At 44.7% G+C, this 15,548-nt stretch overlaps 1 protein-coding gene across 4 annotated transcripts in view; it reads right to left on the bottom strand.

Annotated features, from left to right (window-relative positions):
* The window catches only part of PAFAH1B1 (platelet activating factor acetylhydrolase 1b regulatory subunit 1), a 593,618-nt gene that overhangs the window by 464,143 nt on the left and 113,927 nt on the right, over positions 1–15,548 (bottom strand). For 2 of the 4 annotated variants that reach the window (XM_078679308.1, XM_078679309.1), the window contains exon 2: positions 14,321–14,393. The exons of the other annotated variants lie outside the window; for them this stretch is intronic. The gene's annotated coding sequence lies outside the window, so the exon portion shown is untranslated. The remainder of the gene's footprint in view (positions 1–14,320; positions 14,394–15,548) is intronic. 4 annotated transcript variants of the gene reach the window in all.

The raw sequence follows: 15,548 nt of genomic DNA, 5'->3' as shown, positions 1-15,548 counted from the left end.
GGCAAGATTGGTGACTGCTTTTTAATAAAAATGCACACAAAAATTGCAACTGGAAGTAATTTCATAAATTATTGCGACTTTTTAAATATTTCTCCAAGGCATCATTTAGTATAACATACTTAAAAGTCACAATAGTTTATCTGTAGGTAGGTGTAGGTCCTTGTATTGGTGCAGACTTACAACTTTTAGGAATTGACAAAAGTTTACAATTGTAGATTTGGAAATTTACATTTGCTTATACAAAAATCTAATGAGCAAATGAAAATTCGCTTTCCCTATGCATACTTTTTCCCCCATCATGAAAAAACTTTTACTCCTGCCTTTGTCCGAAGTAATTTTCAACATATTCCACTTTGGAAAGACTAGGGAGAAGATGGTGAATACCTTAAACAAGCTTGTAGGTGTTCACATTGAATTGAAAACGTTATTGTATAGTTAATTAAAACCATTACAAGAATACAAATATGATAATATGCTAAAAACACAGAATATTTACACTAATGTGAGAATGATGACATTTTAAAAAATGGAGGTAAAAACAAATGTCTTTCTGGGGTAAAGAATAGCAGTTCCAAGTTCAAGATTTTGCCAATGTTCTTTTCTTTTTCTCAAAATAGTCAATAAATTTGATTGACCTACAAATGAATTGCGGGTCTGAAGTACATAATGTTGTATAATCGCAGACCTACAGGTACGTATTCCAAACTGCTTAAACTTGGCTTTCAACCAATTCCGACGTTCCTGTATGAGAGCCGGGCAGATGCAAATTAGGTGGATAAAGTGTTGTCTTGCTGCACCGCATAGCCCGCACCCTTCACTTCCTTGGGACTTCCACTTAGGATGCTCGGCATTAGATGGCAGACTACCCAACCTTATATTAAGGTATTTGCATTTGATATAAGGCGAAAAGGCCAGGTCCAGGAAGTGCGCCGGCACTAGTTTTTTGTAAGATTGGATGGTCATCCAGGCATGTGATCGGAGACTGAAAGCTATTTTGTCGTCCAACAATGAGTGTTTAATGGCTGCCTTCCTGATCACCTGTTTGAATGAAGGTACTTGGAGCTTGGATTCCCAGAGTCCAGCCAGATTTGTTGATTCTATTCTATTGACATTTTAAGGTACTTGGCATAGTATGAGTTTGGACTTTTGATGATGGTTTCCCACATAGCACGATAGATCATGATCTCTTGGTGCATCCAGACATTGTACCAGAATTTTATGATCTCATACTTCCTCAGCAGCACTTGGGATTTCAGGCCAAGTTCCAGTCTTACCTGGGCCGGGGATGCATTACTTGGTAGCGCAAAGACACGCTTATAAATTTATTTGCACTTTATCCAAAAGTTGTGCACTCTTGCCATGGTGCAATACGCTCCCGTAGGTGTTCACAGATTCCTAAACCGATCCTTGAACAGCTACTCTCGAGCCCCCCTACACAGCCCCCAAATACAAGGGGCACAGTGCTGTGTGATACCACCCTACAAGTACTGTGCAATTGCAAGGTAACCACCCTTCAAAGAGAAACTGCTGCAGAACCGGTTTAACTGAGTGACATTTCTCATGGTGTTCCATTTTTCACTGGAGATTATCACTCCCTTTACCACCTGCTCTGAGCAGTTAGTAAAGGTGAGCGGGTGGATTATGGAACCCGAGAAGGAGGAACAATGATAGGGAGGGTAAGGGAGATCGGTGAATGCTGTAGACTGGTAGAGAGGACAATTACAAGCTCTGTATAGCCAGGCTGATCTTTGTGTGGAGGCCGGAAAACACGTCCAGGCCAATAAAACCAGATCTCATGTTCATGCATCTGGTGAACATTAGTATGGGCAAAACGGCCCATTCATGATTGAGCGATGTGGGTTTCCATTTGCGAATTACACTCCGATTCTATCGAGTTCCCATGTAGATTTTGAGAAAGAGGACAAAATCAGGACCTTGCTGTGATCCAAACCCTAATATGCCATGAGCCCTGGCATAACTGGAGAAGCGGTTATCAGAGCTTTATATGAGGATATTGCTGTAATTGTTCACCTCACTACATGGCACCAGAAGGACAAGTGGATTTTTTTTTTACAGTAGGTTTTGGAAGCATTTCGTCCATTGGAAAAGTAAATATTTTATCAAATTTCACACCCCTGTATTACCAACCAGTCTGTTTATTTTCTGAATGTGGCAAACAATTGGAGCCTCACTTGAAACCAAACCCTTCTGTGATTGCTCTGAGATAAGAGGAACGCAACCACAATTTGTTACCTCACTGAATGACTCCAAAAGTGGATTTTGTACGTACAGGATAAGGTTTCTGAAGCATTCTGTCACTAGATTTTATACAATTTCAGACCCCTGTATTTTCCACTAGCCCTGAAAAGTAGAAGAAAGTATCTATTAAAGAGAATATGAATACCAAGAAAAGCTTCATGTGTATGATGCCTCCAGTCTGATTTAACACGGATTCCTTGAAAATCACTGCAACAACAAGGAGATGAATGATACGCTTAAATTAATCTCGGCCACTGGCAATTACTCAGGCCACATCCCATTACATTATTTTTCGCCCACCGTGCTACATCAGTTTGGCCATATAGAAACCAGTATTACCCTGCCCCAATATGTACAGTCCAGTCTGAACTGCAAAGCCAGGTCTTCCCTGGCTGATGAGCCTATTATATGGACATACCCAATCCTGGGTTGCTTGTGCTCCAGTTCAGGGAGAACCTGGCCTGGCAGTACAGGCTGGACTGTTCCCATTGGCGCAGGGCTAAGGCTGATTTCCATATAGCCAGGTCTGGACTGAGGTGGTAATATTCAAATCTTTACAATATTATCTGAGATTAAATGGTTGTCCTATTTTGGGTGACTTCTTTGATTGTACATATTGTAAATATTGCCTACACTCAGTTACACATTGTTTGGCTCACCTTTTTCCACTTGCACTTCGCGGTCACATGGACTGCCTACTTTGTTAGAAATTTGAATATGAAAGAATTTATAAACCACACATTTGTATGGATTTCATATATTTGGAACCACACCAAGGCCAGATATACTTTATTATAAGTGATTCATAGAGGAACATTTTTCTTGATGACTGTTCCACAAGTTCCACGGAATTTTGGGTGCCCTATATTTTTGGTTAAGTGCTTAAATCGGCCACATATTAATCAGTGGGCTCCCCTTCTTTCACACCTGGTGTAAAATGAACATCTTTCCAGCAAATTATTCATTTTTCTACATTCGCACATTCTACATTCCACAGTTTTGCTCTCAATTTCATCATCTGCACTCACACAGCCATAACACATACAATTAAGAAATCACAATAAGGCTTTTCACAAAAAAGGCTTTTCACAAATCACAATAAGGCTTTTCGCAAATCACAATAAGGCTTTTCGCAAATCACAATAAGGCTTTTCGCAAATCACAATAAGGCTTTTCGCAAATCACAATAAGGCTTTTCACAAATCACAATAAGGCTTTTCACAATCAAAGTCTACGTCCGCAGGCTTTGTTGAGTCATTTTCAATATTAAAAATAAATCAATAAAGTAAGCCTATTGGCTGCAACATGAATATGTGCTCTATGGATAGAGAAACATAAAACCTTTTAGGCAGTCCCAAATTAGACACTGTCAAGTTTCACTATTCCTATCAAAACACCAAGCATTTGCTATAGGCAGACCGAACAAAAGCTTTTCCTATTTAATTCACGAAACAGCTTAAAATGTAAAGTTTCTCGCTCAGAAGTAGATGTTACAATATCACCAGGTCTAAAAAATATAGCAAAAGACTTATTTCAGAGGTAGTTCTCAAAACCCTTGTGTGCTCTGGTAACCTGTGAAAATTCTGGTAAGAAGTTAGATGTCTACAGGCTTTAAAAACAGAACAGACCACCCATAAACCTCTATAGACTTTAACTAACAAGTTACTTACCCTTGGTAACGCTTTAGCCGGTTGAGACCATCTAGCTGCATCTTCTTTACTTTAGAATATTTCCAGGCATCATCTTGGATCCCGAAATATGTCAGCTGTACCTCTGAGCGCCGGTAGGGGGCGTCAATCAGCTCCACATTCGTAATGTCCGAGCCAGAAACGGCTTGTTCAGTATCTACATAGACACCTACCTAGTACACTGGCATTTTGCTCGTGACATTTCCACGCCAGAAATAAGGAGCCACAAAAGAATGCTGATTGACCGCTGTACAGAACCTACAAAGGGTCACCCTATGCAAAAACAAAATCCTTTGCAAAACAGGGAGTATGGGAGTGTCAGTAAGGAATATGCAGCTAGATAAAATCTCAACAAGATAAGGCTTTACCAAAAGGTAAGTAGCTTGTTTATCTGGTAGAGACTTCTATCCATAGATTCCATACCTTAGAATAGATACTCAAACAATACCTCTTCAGAGGGGAGTCTGCGAAGGGATTTAGACCGGGAAGTCCTGGAGGACTGCACACGCAAAGTGCCCGCCACAACTGGCCTGCCAGAGAATCAGCATTTTTGGTAGCATACCAAGACACAAATTTGTCCCAACAGCAGGTGTATATTGTCTTGGTGAAGGGGAGGGACGTCTAGCTGTCAGAATGGCATCACAGACTTCTGCATGGAGGTCAAAAACTGTCAGCTGCTGACGCTTAAGCTCCATGCATGAAAGCAGAGCTTGCGCAGGTTCGGGTGCAGGACTTTTGCCTTGTTGCTGTGACAGTAGATCCTTCTGAAGGGGCAGCCTCATTGGAGGACCATACTCTCTGTACCTAATCCAGAGCCACAACAATGACTTGGGCTAGATAGTTTCTGATCTTCTTAAGAACTGACTGAATCACCTGCCAAGATATTTGTCATATCAGCCCCTGAAGGCAGATCTGATGATCCTTATACTACCAGAATCACACTGGCCAAGTTTCTCCTCCTAGTGTAGCTCTGGAAAAAGGGGCTTCCTTTGCCATGGTGGGGAGGGGGCAACTGAGTGTTTCAGCCAGGAGTCACCCCACAGATATTCTCCTCCTTTTTAATGAGGCCTTCATAGATGTCCTGCGTGGGAATTCCCAAATTAAGATACTGGTAAACTTCACTTTTCGTATCAAAAACACCCCCCAAGCATTGATTATGGCTAAGCATTTGATACATCCAGGAGCATGAGGGTCCACTCGTGCAGTATTTTGGGGGTCATGACATGGCAGTCCTCACATGCCTTGGAATGAAGGCCCAGTTCCAGGCACCAGAGACAAACCAGATGGTGGTCTGCCAAAACATCTGCCTGTGACGGGAACCATTTTTAAAACCCACAGTTATTTTGTGTGACATCCTAGCACACTGGAAGACGAGGCATAAAATAGATTTTTTTTTTTTATTTGGAAAAAAGTGGCCACATGTAGTTCTCTCCGGACCCGCGCTAATGGAGAGGAAAGACAAGCATTGGAAATGCAATAGGTCTCGCATTTGCTTGATTTCAAGCTTTTGGCATTGAAAATGTTAATGTTTTTTACCCATGAGTTATGGATGTTTTAGGTGGTGTGGTGGAATTATGCGGATTGGATAGAAATTAATAGTTGTGGAGGAGCATGAAGCATAAGGAAGGAGACTGAGTAGGTGAAGAGCAGCATGAGGCAGAAGGAAGGAGAATGAGAAGAGCAGCGCGAGGCAGAAGGAAGGGGAATGAGAAGAGCAGCGTGAGGCAGAAAGGAGGAGCATGAGAAGAGCAGCGTGAGGCACAAGGAGAGAGAATAAGAAGAGCAGCATGAGGCACAAGGAAGGAGAGGGAGAAGAGAAGTGCAGAGTGAAGCAGAAGGAAGGAGAATGAGAAGAGCAGAATGAGGCAGAAGGAAGGAGAATGAGAAGAGCAGCGTGAGGCAGTAGGAAGGAGAATGAGAAAAGCAGCGTGAGGCAGAAGGAAGGAGGATAAGAGCTTCGTGAGGAACAAGGAGGGAGAATAAGAAGAGCGGCGTGAGGCGCAAGGAAGGAGAGGGAGGAGGAGAAGAGTAGTGTGAGGCACAAGGAAGGAGAGTGAGGAGGAGAGCAGCGTGAGGCAGCAGGAAGGAGTGAGAAGAGCAGCGTGAGGCACAAGGAAGGAGAATAAGAAGAGCAGCGTGAGGCACAAGGAAGGAGATTAAGAAGAGCAGTGTGAGGCAGAAGGAAGGAGAGTGAGGAGGAGAGCAGCGTGAGGCAGAAGGAAGGAGTGAGGTGAAGAGCAGCATGAGGCAGAAGGAAGGAGAATGAGAAGAGCAGCGCGAGGCAGAAGGAAGGGGAATGAGAAGAGCAGCGTGAGGCAGAAAGGAGGAGCATGAGAAGAGCAGCGTGAGGCACAAGGAGAGAGAATAAGAAGAGCAGCATGAGGCACAAGGAAGGAGAGGGAGAAGAGAAGTGCAGAGTGAAGCAGAAGGAAGGAGAATGAGAAGAGCAGAATGAGGCAGAAGGAAGGAGAATGAGAAGAGCAGCGTGAGGCAGTAGGAAGGAGAATGAGAAAAGCAGCGTGAGGCAGAAGGAAGGAGGATAAGAGCTTCGTGAGGAACAAGGAGGGAGAATAAGAAGAGCGGCGTGAGGCGCAAGGAAGGAGAGGGAGGAGGAGAAGAGTAGTGTGAGGCACAAGGAAGGAGAGTGAGGAGGAGAGCAGCGTGAGGCAGCAGGAAGGAGTGAGAAGAGCAGCGTGAGGCACAAGGAAGGAGAATAAGAAGAGCAGCGTGAGGCACAAGGAAGGAGATTAAGAAGAGCAGTGTGAGGCAGAAGGAAGGAGAGTGAGGAGGAGAGCAGCGTGAGGCAGAAGGAAGGAGTGAGGAGAAAAGAAGCATGAGGCACAAGGAAGGAGAATGAGGAAAAGAGCAGCGAGAGGCAAAAGGAAGGAGAATGAGAAGAGCAGCGTGACGCAGAAGGAAGGAGAATGAGAAGAGCAGCGTGAGGCAGAAGGAAGGAGAATGAGAAGAGCAGTGTGAGGCGCATGGAAGGAGAATGAGAAGAGCAGCGTGAGGCAAAAGGAAGGAGAATGAGAAGAGCAGTGTGAGGCGCATGGAAGGAGAATGCGAAGAGCATTGTGAGGCACAAGGAAGGAGGATGAGAAGAGCAGAGTTAGGCACAAGTAAGGTGAATGAGGAGAGCAGCGTGAGGCACACGGATGGAGAATGAGAAGAGCAGCGCCAGGCACAAGGAAGGAGGATGAGAAGAGCAGTGTGACACACAAAAGGAGAATGAGAAGAGCAGTGTGAGGCACACAGAAGGAGAATGAGACGAGCAGCGAAAGAGAGAAGGAAGGAGACTGAAGAGGATAAGAGGATAAGAGCAGCGTGGGGCACGAGGAAGGAGAGTGAGAAGGAGAAGAGCTGCGTGAGGCACGAGGAAGAAGGGTGAGGAGGGAAAGAGCAGTGTGAGGCACAAGGAAGGGAGAGTAAGGAGAAGAGCAGCAGCGTGAGGCACAAGCTAGGAGAGAGGAAGAGAAGAGCAGTATGAAGCACAAGGAAGGAAAGTGAGGAGGAGAAGAGCAGTGTGAGGCACAATGAAGGAGAGTGAGGAGGAGAAAAGCAGCGTAAGGCACAAGGAAGGAGTGAGGAGAAGTGCAGCGTGAGGCACAAGAAAGGAGTGTGAGGATATGAGCTGCGTGATGGCATAAGGAAGGAGAGCGAGGAGGAGAGGAGCAACATGAGGTACTAGTAAGGACAGTGAAGAGAAGAGCAGCAGGAGGTAGAAGGAAGAAGAGAAATGAGAGAAATGCAGCATTATACACAAGGAGCAGAGTAGAAAGAGCCCGGTATAAGCGCAAGAAAGCACAATAAACAGCCAAAGATGATCAGACCATATACTTGAGAAGGGGATAGAAGGAGTGAACATTCGATGCAGGGTGTGGGTGGTGCTGGTAATTGTGCCAGATAAGAACGAGAAAGGCTCAGTATTATGCAGCAGCACACTGGACCAGTGAACAGGGCAATGGCACTCAAGAAAGGAGCTTGTTGGTGCTAAAAATGAGATACTAACTGATAGAAGGGATTATCAAAGAGCGAGCAGAAGTTTGGAACGGAGGAGGTAGCAAGTAAGAAAACCAAAACTGGAGTAGAGTTGCCAGGACAACGGAAAAACAACTGTTTGACTGTATTCTGCACACATAACGAACAGTTAAATGTGCAGACAGAATGACATCCATTTTAAAAGAAACATGGCTCTCAGGCTTAAATTGATGCCTAGTAAACAAGTTAGTAAACACTTCGGCATGTCATAGGAAAATTGTTTAAAGTAATAATAGCCCAATATCAATGTTTACAGTGTAATCTAGTGTATAACTACATTATGCACGTTGTTCATGATGTCCAAAAATATTAATGCCAAAAAGTCTTCAACAAGATAGATCATTGATTGTATACGGTAATATTTATGGCTCAGTGTTAAGGCTGTAAAGTTTGTGATCTGAAATGCAGCCAGCTGGAGTGACAGTTTCCAGTGATCGCACGGGTGGAAGCCTCTACATCAGCATAAAGGCTTTTTTTTTTACTTACCTTGTTCTCTGTTTTCTTCCAACAGCACATTTAACATATACTCTGTAGTGTCATCCCTGAGACCATATCAATGGTGGGAACGTGAGGAAAAGCAGCACTTGGTTACTAACACAGTTAAAAAAAAATGTCACCGGCAGCTCAAATCTCCACGCAACCCGCATGTGCAAATGATGAGTGGGCTAAAGCTGGAAAGATTTGCGGACCCATTTCATATACAAGTTTCAAACGGACGAAGTAGGCTAATTCCGGGAGCATGCGGAAAAGGGGCACTGTAGAGGCTTTTACAAGCAATCCAACCTCAAGGAGTTCTTTCCTACAGACCCCTTTGTTTGATAAAAGAAGCTGCGTTGGATACATCAGTTTGCTATGCTTCTATGTTTGTAGGCAATAATTCAAATTTAGTGAGATGTTGCTGCTATTCTTTTCATTTCAGTTATTTTGCTTTTTTAAGCGGTTCATCATTGTTACTTGTCTGATAATGCCCCAGATGTGGCGATATTTGTGAAACCAACGGTCCGTGGCCTGAAAGTGCCCACCTAGCTCAGCTAGTAATAGGAAGGTCAAAGGTGCAATTAAAGTAATTTTATTAATGCAAAAGATGCGTGAACGTGTGCACACATTTCTTTTCTAGACAAAATGACGCCGGGCTGGTAATCGTAGGATTTGGCGACGCCGAGCTGGTAATCATAGGATTTGGCACAACACAATAAATGTAGAATCATTGCATCGTTCCCCTGCTTCTTGGTCTCCTCACTCGGTGCAGGAAGCCTTATTGACTAGGACCGACCCTGAAACCACTTTAGGGCAGGCAATAAAAACTTCTGCCGACGCTGAGAGTCCATCCGGTAAAAAAACAAGTTATGTCTGCTGTGGCGGTGATTAGAAAGGAAACGTGAAAGATGAAGGCATGTGCACAGGGAATATGAGCAGCAAAGAGGGCCCTTTGGTATAATTAATTGGCGATGCCAGGGTACAGGCAGCATTACACGTTTCAGAGAAAGTTGAAGCTTCACCGTAGCATAGCTGCCAAGGATTCAGATTGCTCATGTGTGACATTTTCATAAATTCAGTGGAATTATGAGTGACATTCAACGACTATGAGTGACACTTTTTCAGGAGGAAAATTAAGCAATGAAAACGAGGGAAACATATAAATATTAGAAATTACACTCATTTGAGCAACGAGAAAGTCTCAGAAGATGTTAAAACTGCTCCACAGCACCAAAAATGGAGCCCAGAGAGCAGAGCCTGAGCCAGCCTCCCTGAGGCTGAACCCTGCTCTGTGCAGACTGCAGACAGTGCCTGCAATGCAAAGCTCAGCGCAGGCGCTGTAACTCCTGACGCGTTGTACTGGACAGGGCTGGCTTTACTCAGACCTTGCAAGCCTGAGACTGTGTGCTTTCTCTTGTACTTCATCATCCGTCAGTTTCTCTGGCCGCTTCCTGGATTTTCCGTAGCGTGCACTTGCTCGGCTTTTAATAACTCCTTCACTGCCAGGGCTTCTAGGCTTCCATATAGATATATCGTGGCATATATACATCTTCAGGGCAGTGAGGAAACACAATTAAGACATCTTTCGGTGCCCACTTTCTGGTTTGTTACAAGTTCAAATCCTGTTAAACTAACAGGAATCGTGGAAAGAAACTACTATTTGACTGTTGCTTGCAAGTAGAAGTTCATTTGCTCTTAAAATGCTGGGGTCTAATTTAATCGGGCGGAGTATATTGAATCATTGAAGACTGTACTCAAACATATTTACATGTTATAAAATAACAAAGTACGTTTAACTTTTATTTTCTCTCTTACTTGTGTATTTGTCAGTTTTCATGTTTAAGGCCCAAATTCTGATATCCTTTGTAAACTTTCAACTTTTTTCCGGTTTGCTGTTTCCTGTTTTCACACTCCATGAAGTGGACTGGGAGAAGTGCAGAAATGCTCGAAGGGGAGCTGGACGCATGTGTGAGTCCCCTGAGCTGTCACTTGGGACCAGGAGGGCCACAGGTCACAACCAAGGTGCACGCCATGTCAATATTTATTTAAAAAACGTGTCGACCCTAAATCATTCACCCCGAGCGCTGCGGTCGTCCCGGTTGGCGCACAACTACCAGCCCATCCCCGCAGCCACCAGCATGCTACAGATTATGTCGTAGCTGAAAATGAAGTAATAACCCTAAGACTTCAGCTGTAACGCAGGGCACGCACTCGAAGATAACCCGCATGGTAACATAATTTAAAACACATTTCAGAAGAGTGAGGATATTTCACTCGACTTACTTTTAAGTGAGCTTCAGCGGCTGCAAACTGGTACGGGCCAGGCCTCCTTGTGATCACAACCACTCCAGCGGAATGAAAATTCAGCGGCCGAGCTGCCTGTAGTGTGCTGTGTTCAATCTGGGATCTAGCAGTCACCGCTCCGTTCCTGTGCTTGGGGATAGGTCGAGTTTTCTGCCGATCGTGTGGATGTAGTCGATCACGCTTTTTAAAAATATGGTTACTGCGGTGCGAGCACTGTTCATTACCACTGCAGTAGAGCACCTACAACCGGCAGGCCCCGCCGGGTCTCGGTATTAATTGGGCTGCAGTCAGAGTGGCTCAATGTGAGACTGACACGTCTAGGAGAGGGTGTGATTGCTGGGACGTGTTGACGTGGGAACAGATAGTTGAAAGCAATATCCCTTCTTCCCTTAACTCACCCTCTTCGGGCAGGCGGGGCAGAGTGGGGAAGCTTCCTCTGCCGCACTCGGGCTGTGGAGGCATTGCTGCGGGGCAGAATCTCGCGCTCTGCCCGGGTTCCGCTGTCTCGCGCCGTTGCCCTCACCAGGTGCAGGCTGGTGCGCGCGCTTGCGGTCAGAGCGAGGGAAGGAGGGGGCGGGAGCACGCCGTCTCTAGGACGCGCCTGTAACTTTCTCTGTTGTTCCTGTAACGGGTCAGGAGTGGAGTCGCGAGCGCGCGCCTGCCGGATGGACTGCGCAGGTGGGGGGTGGAGCGCGTACGCTCGAATGCTCAGGGATAGAGGACCCTCTAGTCCGCTTGGATGGATGAGACCCCGTAGCAGGTATGGCCATACCTGTCCACCGAGGAAGGCTAAAATCACCGAAAAAGGGCAGGCTGTCCAGGGACCGGGAGGCGCGCCGCTCTGTGGGTCTCGCAGGTCGGACCTGGTTGTGGAAGGAGACTACGGGGAGAGGTGCCAGAGCGAGGACGAGAAGGGCACGGTAAGCAATAACGGGCGAGGGTGATCTATACTGCTGAGGAGGGGTACTTAGAGGGACATGAAGACTGAATACAAGAAGACAGTGCTTCCCGGGCTTGTAGCGTGCGTGCGCATTACGAAAGTGAAGCTTGCGATGATGAAGGGAGCTGTGCACATGCACGTGTTCGCGGGCGCGTCCACAGACCACAATCGGCGTGTGCCCCTGTCTGTACCACTTGGGAGGCAAGTGGGTAACAATAGATCTCGCTGGCGACATTCGTCGCCAAGTGCGAGACCTAACAAGCACGAGCACGGAATCGAAACCGGCCGACGCGGGAATAGAAACCAGTGGTGCGCGCGCACCAGAGGAGCGGGGGCAAGGGAGCGCGATGACAAGCCGAGACGAGGTAGGAGATTTGTGTGTGTAAGGGGGGGTTCTGTGTGTGTATGCGCGGCGGGGGGGGGCCTGTATGTGTGTATGCGCGGCGGGGGGGCTGTATGTGTGTGTGTGTGTGTGTGTGTGTGTGTGTGCGTGTGAGTCTGCTTCCAAGGAGCCATGGGAGACAGGAGGCGCGCGACCTGGTCCCAGTTCCAAGGTTGCGCGTGCACCGCAATTGTCTGTCTCCCTTGACTCCTTGAAACCGAGAATGATTACAATAGAGTCTCGGAACGACAGATTGCTTCGCAATCTGTTCGCAGTTCCGAGACCTAAAAAACGTATGTCAGCCCTCAGGGGTGGCGTCTTCATAGGCACCGTGCACGTTACTTCCAGTGCAGACTACCCAATCAACGCCAACCTACCGGCATGCAGAGGTACTGCTTGAAAATATCCATATCCAGTCTTGCACCTGGGAAATATTCTACGGTAAAATATCTAACTATCAATTCAAGCCTTCTGTCCTGGTTATAACTTTAATGATAAACAGAGCAGACTCATGACATGTGACATAATTGTTCTCAATGAACCCAATCACCTGTTCGGTCTTGACAATTGGCTTGTCACTCTAACCAACTCAGGCCTACCCTATTTAGAATAATCTATGAAATGCAAGCACTCTTTCAGCAGAAGCACACAATTTCTGCCCAATCAAATACTGAAATGAGACAGAACATGTGGTACATGACAAAGCCTCTCTAAGCGGTGCTTCCTGAAGCTCCTTTTCTGGTGATCAGCAGAGCTGTCAAACCAGACACAAATATAAGGAAAAAGAGGACATGCGGGTGGCCATAAGAAACTGCTAAAACATTTGTATACAATAAAAACACTAGCACAAGTTCATGCCCGGAAGAATCAATATAAGGAGCACAGGCCTGTAGTACAGAGGTTTGGGAGCAGTTTTCTAACATATTTTAATCATGTGGCAGCAGGGATTTACTTGTTTCGTGTTAATGGCTTGCCTGGTGAGGTTGGAGGACAGCAAGGGGTAGAATATGCAAAGAGTCTACGGTGCCGTAGTGTCAACTTCTACCCAATCATGCATCTATTGGCACACAACAGATTTCCTGACCCAGCTTGTTTGGATGCACCAACAGGGGTGCAATCCTTAGGTGCATTTACAGTGAATATTGAAAGGTCTCAAGAAGAATCTCAAACCTACCACGAGCCCGAGTCCCTAATGCAGTTGTGCGCTCCTTTTGGGCAAGTCAGATATCCTCGATGCATTTTGCTATGAACTATTTAACTTTTGTAAAGGGGGAAGAAATGTTTGGCTTTTCTTGTTCGGTGTGCGAGTGTGTGTTCTACATTGTAGTGGTTATGTTGAAGCCTTGGGGATTCTACTGTCAGTTGGGAATTCAGAATCAGTTGCTTATCTCATGTTCCTATTAAAATCATTTATGAATCCGCGCAGACCTAGCGACTTTGCTAATAAAGAACAAACACACGATAAAAAACATTAACACCCAACTCTGAACCAGGACACAAACAAAACAATAACTATGGTTCTGTGGGTATTATTAACACACTCATCGAATGAAATAACATCCGCCTTTCTGGATGCACGAAATATATTATCGTTATATCCCTTTGGAAAAGGAATACTTTGCACAGAAGTGCAGATGGCAGGATGCTCTTAAGTACAAAGTGATGTGAATGGTAAAATAGGTTATACATATGTACAAGACCGGAATTTGCCAGTCCAAAATATGAAGCTCAATCGAAATACTGTTTATGTCAAGTTAATTCTTGTTAGAAAACAATCCCTAGGTTGATGTAGAGTGACAATTCGACCCGAAGATATACATTCACTGGGTCTCCTCAGGACAACAAGGCTGTGTATATACTCCTGTTGCAAATATCTGCATTGTGGAAGCATGCATTTGGGTAAATCCAGTTTGCAACTTGCCACACAAAATCTACAATATTGTTTAATAACCTGCACTTAAGTTTTTTCCTGATTAACCAGCTACTATTTAAAAAATAGATCATTTTACTGTTAATAAGTAAATACTAAGTCATGCAGCAAAGGTCCAAAACACAATCACTACGTTTATGTGTCTGCTGACAAAGTCTATGACATCAAATAACATCTACCTACCTAGCCATCCGGTGTTCATGAAACAAAAAAAATGCATCAAGTCAGCTCTGCAACTGTACTAAAAAATTACATTCCATCAGGATATGTCACTACAATGTAGACAAATAACTAAAAATTACCATTTGCTGATCTCAATTGCTTCAGAACGCATACTTTCCAGACATATCCTACGAGGTTTCACGCTTGTTTCTTCTGCAAGGTAACAGGTTATGTTTAGATTCTATAAAACCAATGCTTGTAATATGCCACATATCACATCTTTAAATGTAGTTGATTCAATTTGTGTTGAGGGCTTATTAGTTAATGGCATCCTGCACATTATGATGTCAAAGGATGGTCTAGAAGGTACTGGTTGGCAATGACAACTACTATGATATCATGAACAGACTAACTTCTGTGCAGGGCTTGGACACGGCTTGTATTGGCTCATTACTGCAACATTAATTTATAATATTATTTCTTCTGGTCTTGTACTGTCAAAACCAGGACAGTGTATTGGACTTAAACGTTTAGAGGACCCAAAGAAAGCTTGACACAACATAACCAATCACAGGCAGGTATTTTTCAGTTGGCTTTTCCCCCAAATACTTCCTAGTTTATCTTTATACTGAACAATGCGACACACATTGTACTTTAACACATAAATCAGCAAAGTATGATACACATGTCCAGTGAATACAGAAAGCCGCTCTGAAATGTTGTTTTTGGAACTTACTTTGAAAATTCAATCTCCGTTGCATTTGTATAAGGTGAGTTTAGGAAAACAAAAAAATGTTAGGCCCAGGAGAGGCTCAACATGAAACAGAATTCACAGTTATGTGCCATGAGTGATAAAGATGTACCACAGGACAGACAAAGAGATCAACGCTGTGTGCAGAGTTGACATTCTGATAAGGCAATCTATCTCCCACAGATCATTATTCATGTGCATAAAACTCTGTGGGTTTGAAGCATTTAGAATGTGTTATCTTGACAGGCATAAAAATATACTTACTTACTGGATTGGGACAGACGAAGGGGCAAAGGGCACGATTACTAAAGTGTAAGCACCTCTATTAGAGGAGGTGCTGGACGCTCTCAACTGTGAGCTTTATTATACTTAAGCGCAGCTACAATGGTCAATGTGCAGGCTAGCTACTGACAAGAGCCTGGAAAGAAGGAGTGTACAACAGGAATTGATGAAATGCCGGTTTGGGAGAAGGGAGCGGGTAAGAGCAACTTCATGATGGTTGCGTTGAGGGAAGATCTACTTGCACACGAGCCAAAACAAAATTGCTGCTGATGTGCCACTGTGGGTGCTACTGGAATTTGCAATAGTTCGGTTTCTTACAACACAAATTTGGGCAG

This window comes from Lissotriton helveticus, chromosome 3_1, assembly GCF_964261635.1.
Source record: "Lissotriton helveticus chromosome 3_1, aLisHel1.1, whole genome shotgun sequence".
In the NCBI taxonomy this organism is placed as follows: domain Eukaryota; kingdom Metazoa; phylum Chordata; class Amphibia; order Caudata; family Salamandridae; genus Lissotriton; species Lissotriton helveticus.
This window is presented reverse-complemented; position numbering and strand designations above follow the sequence as displayed.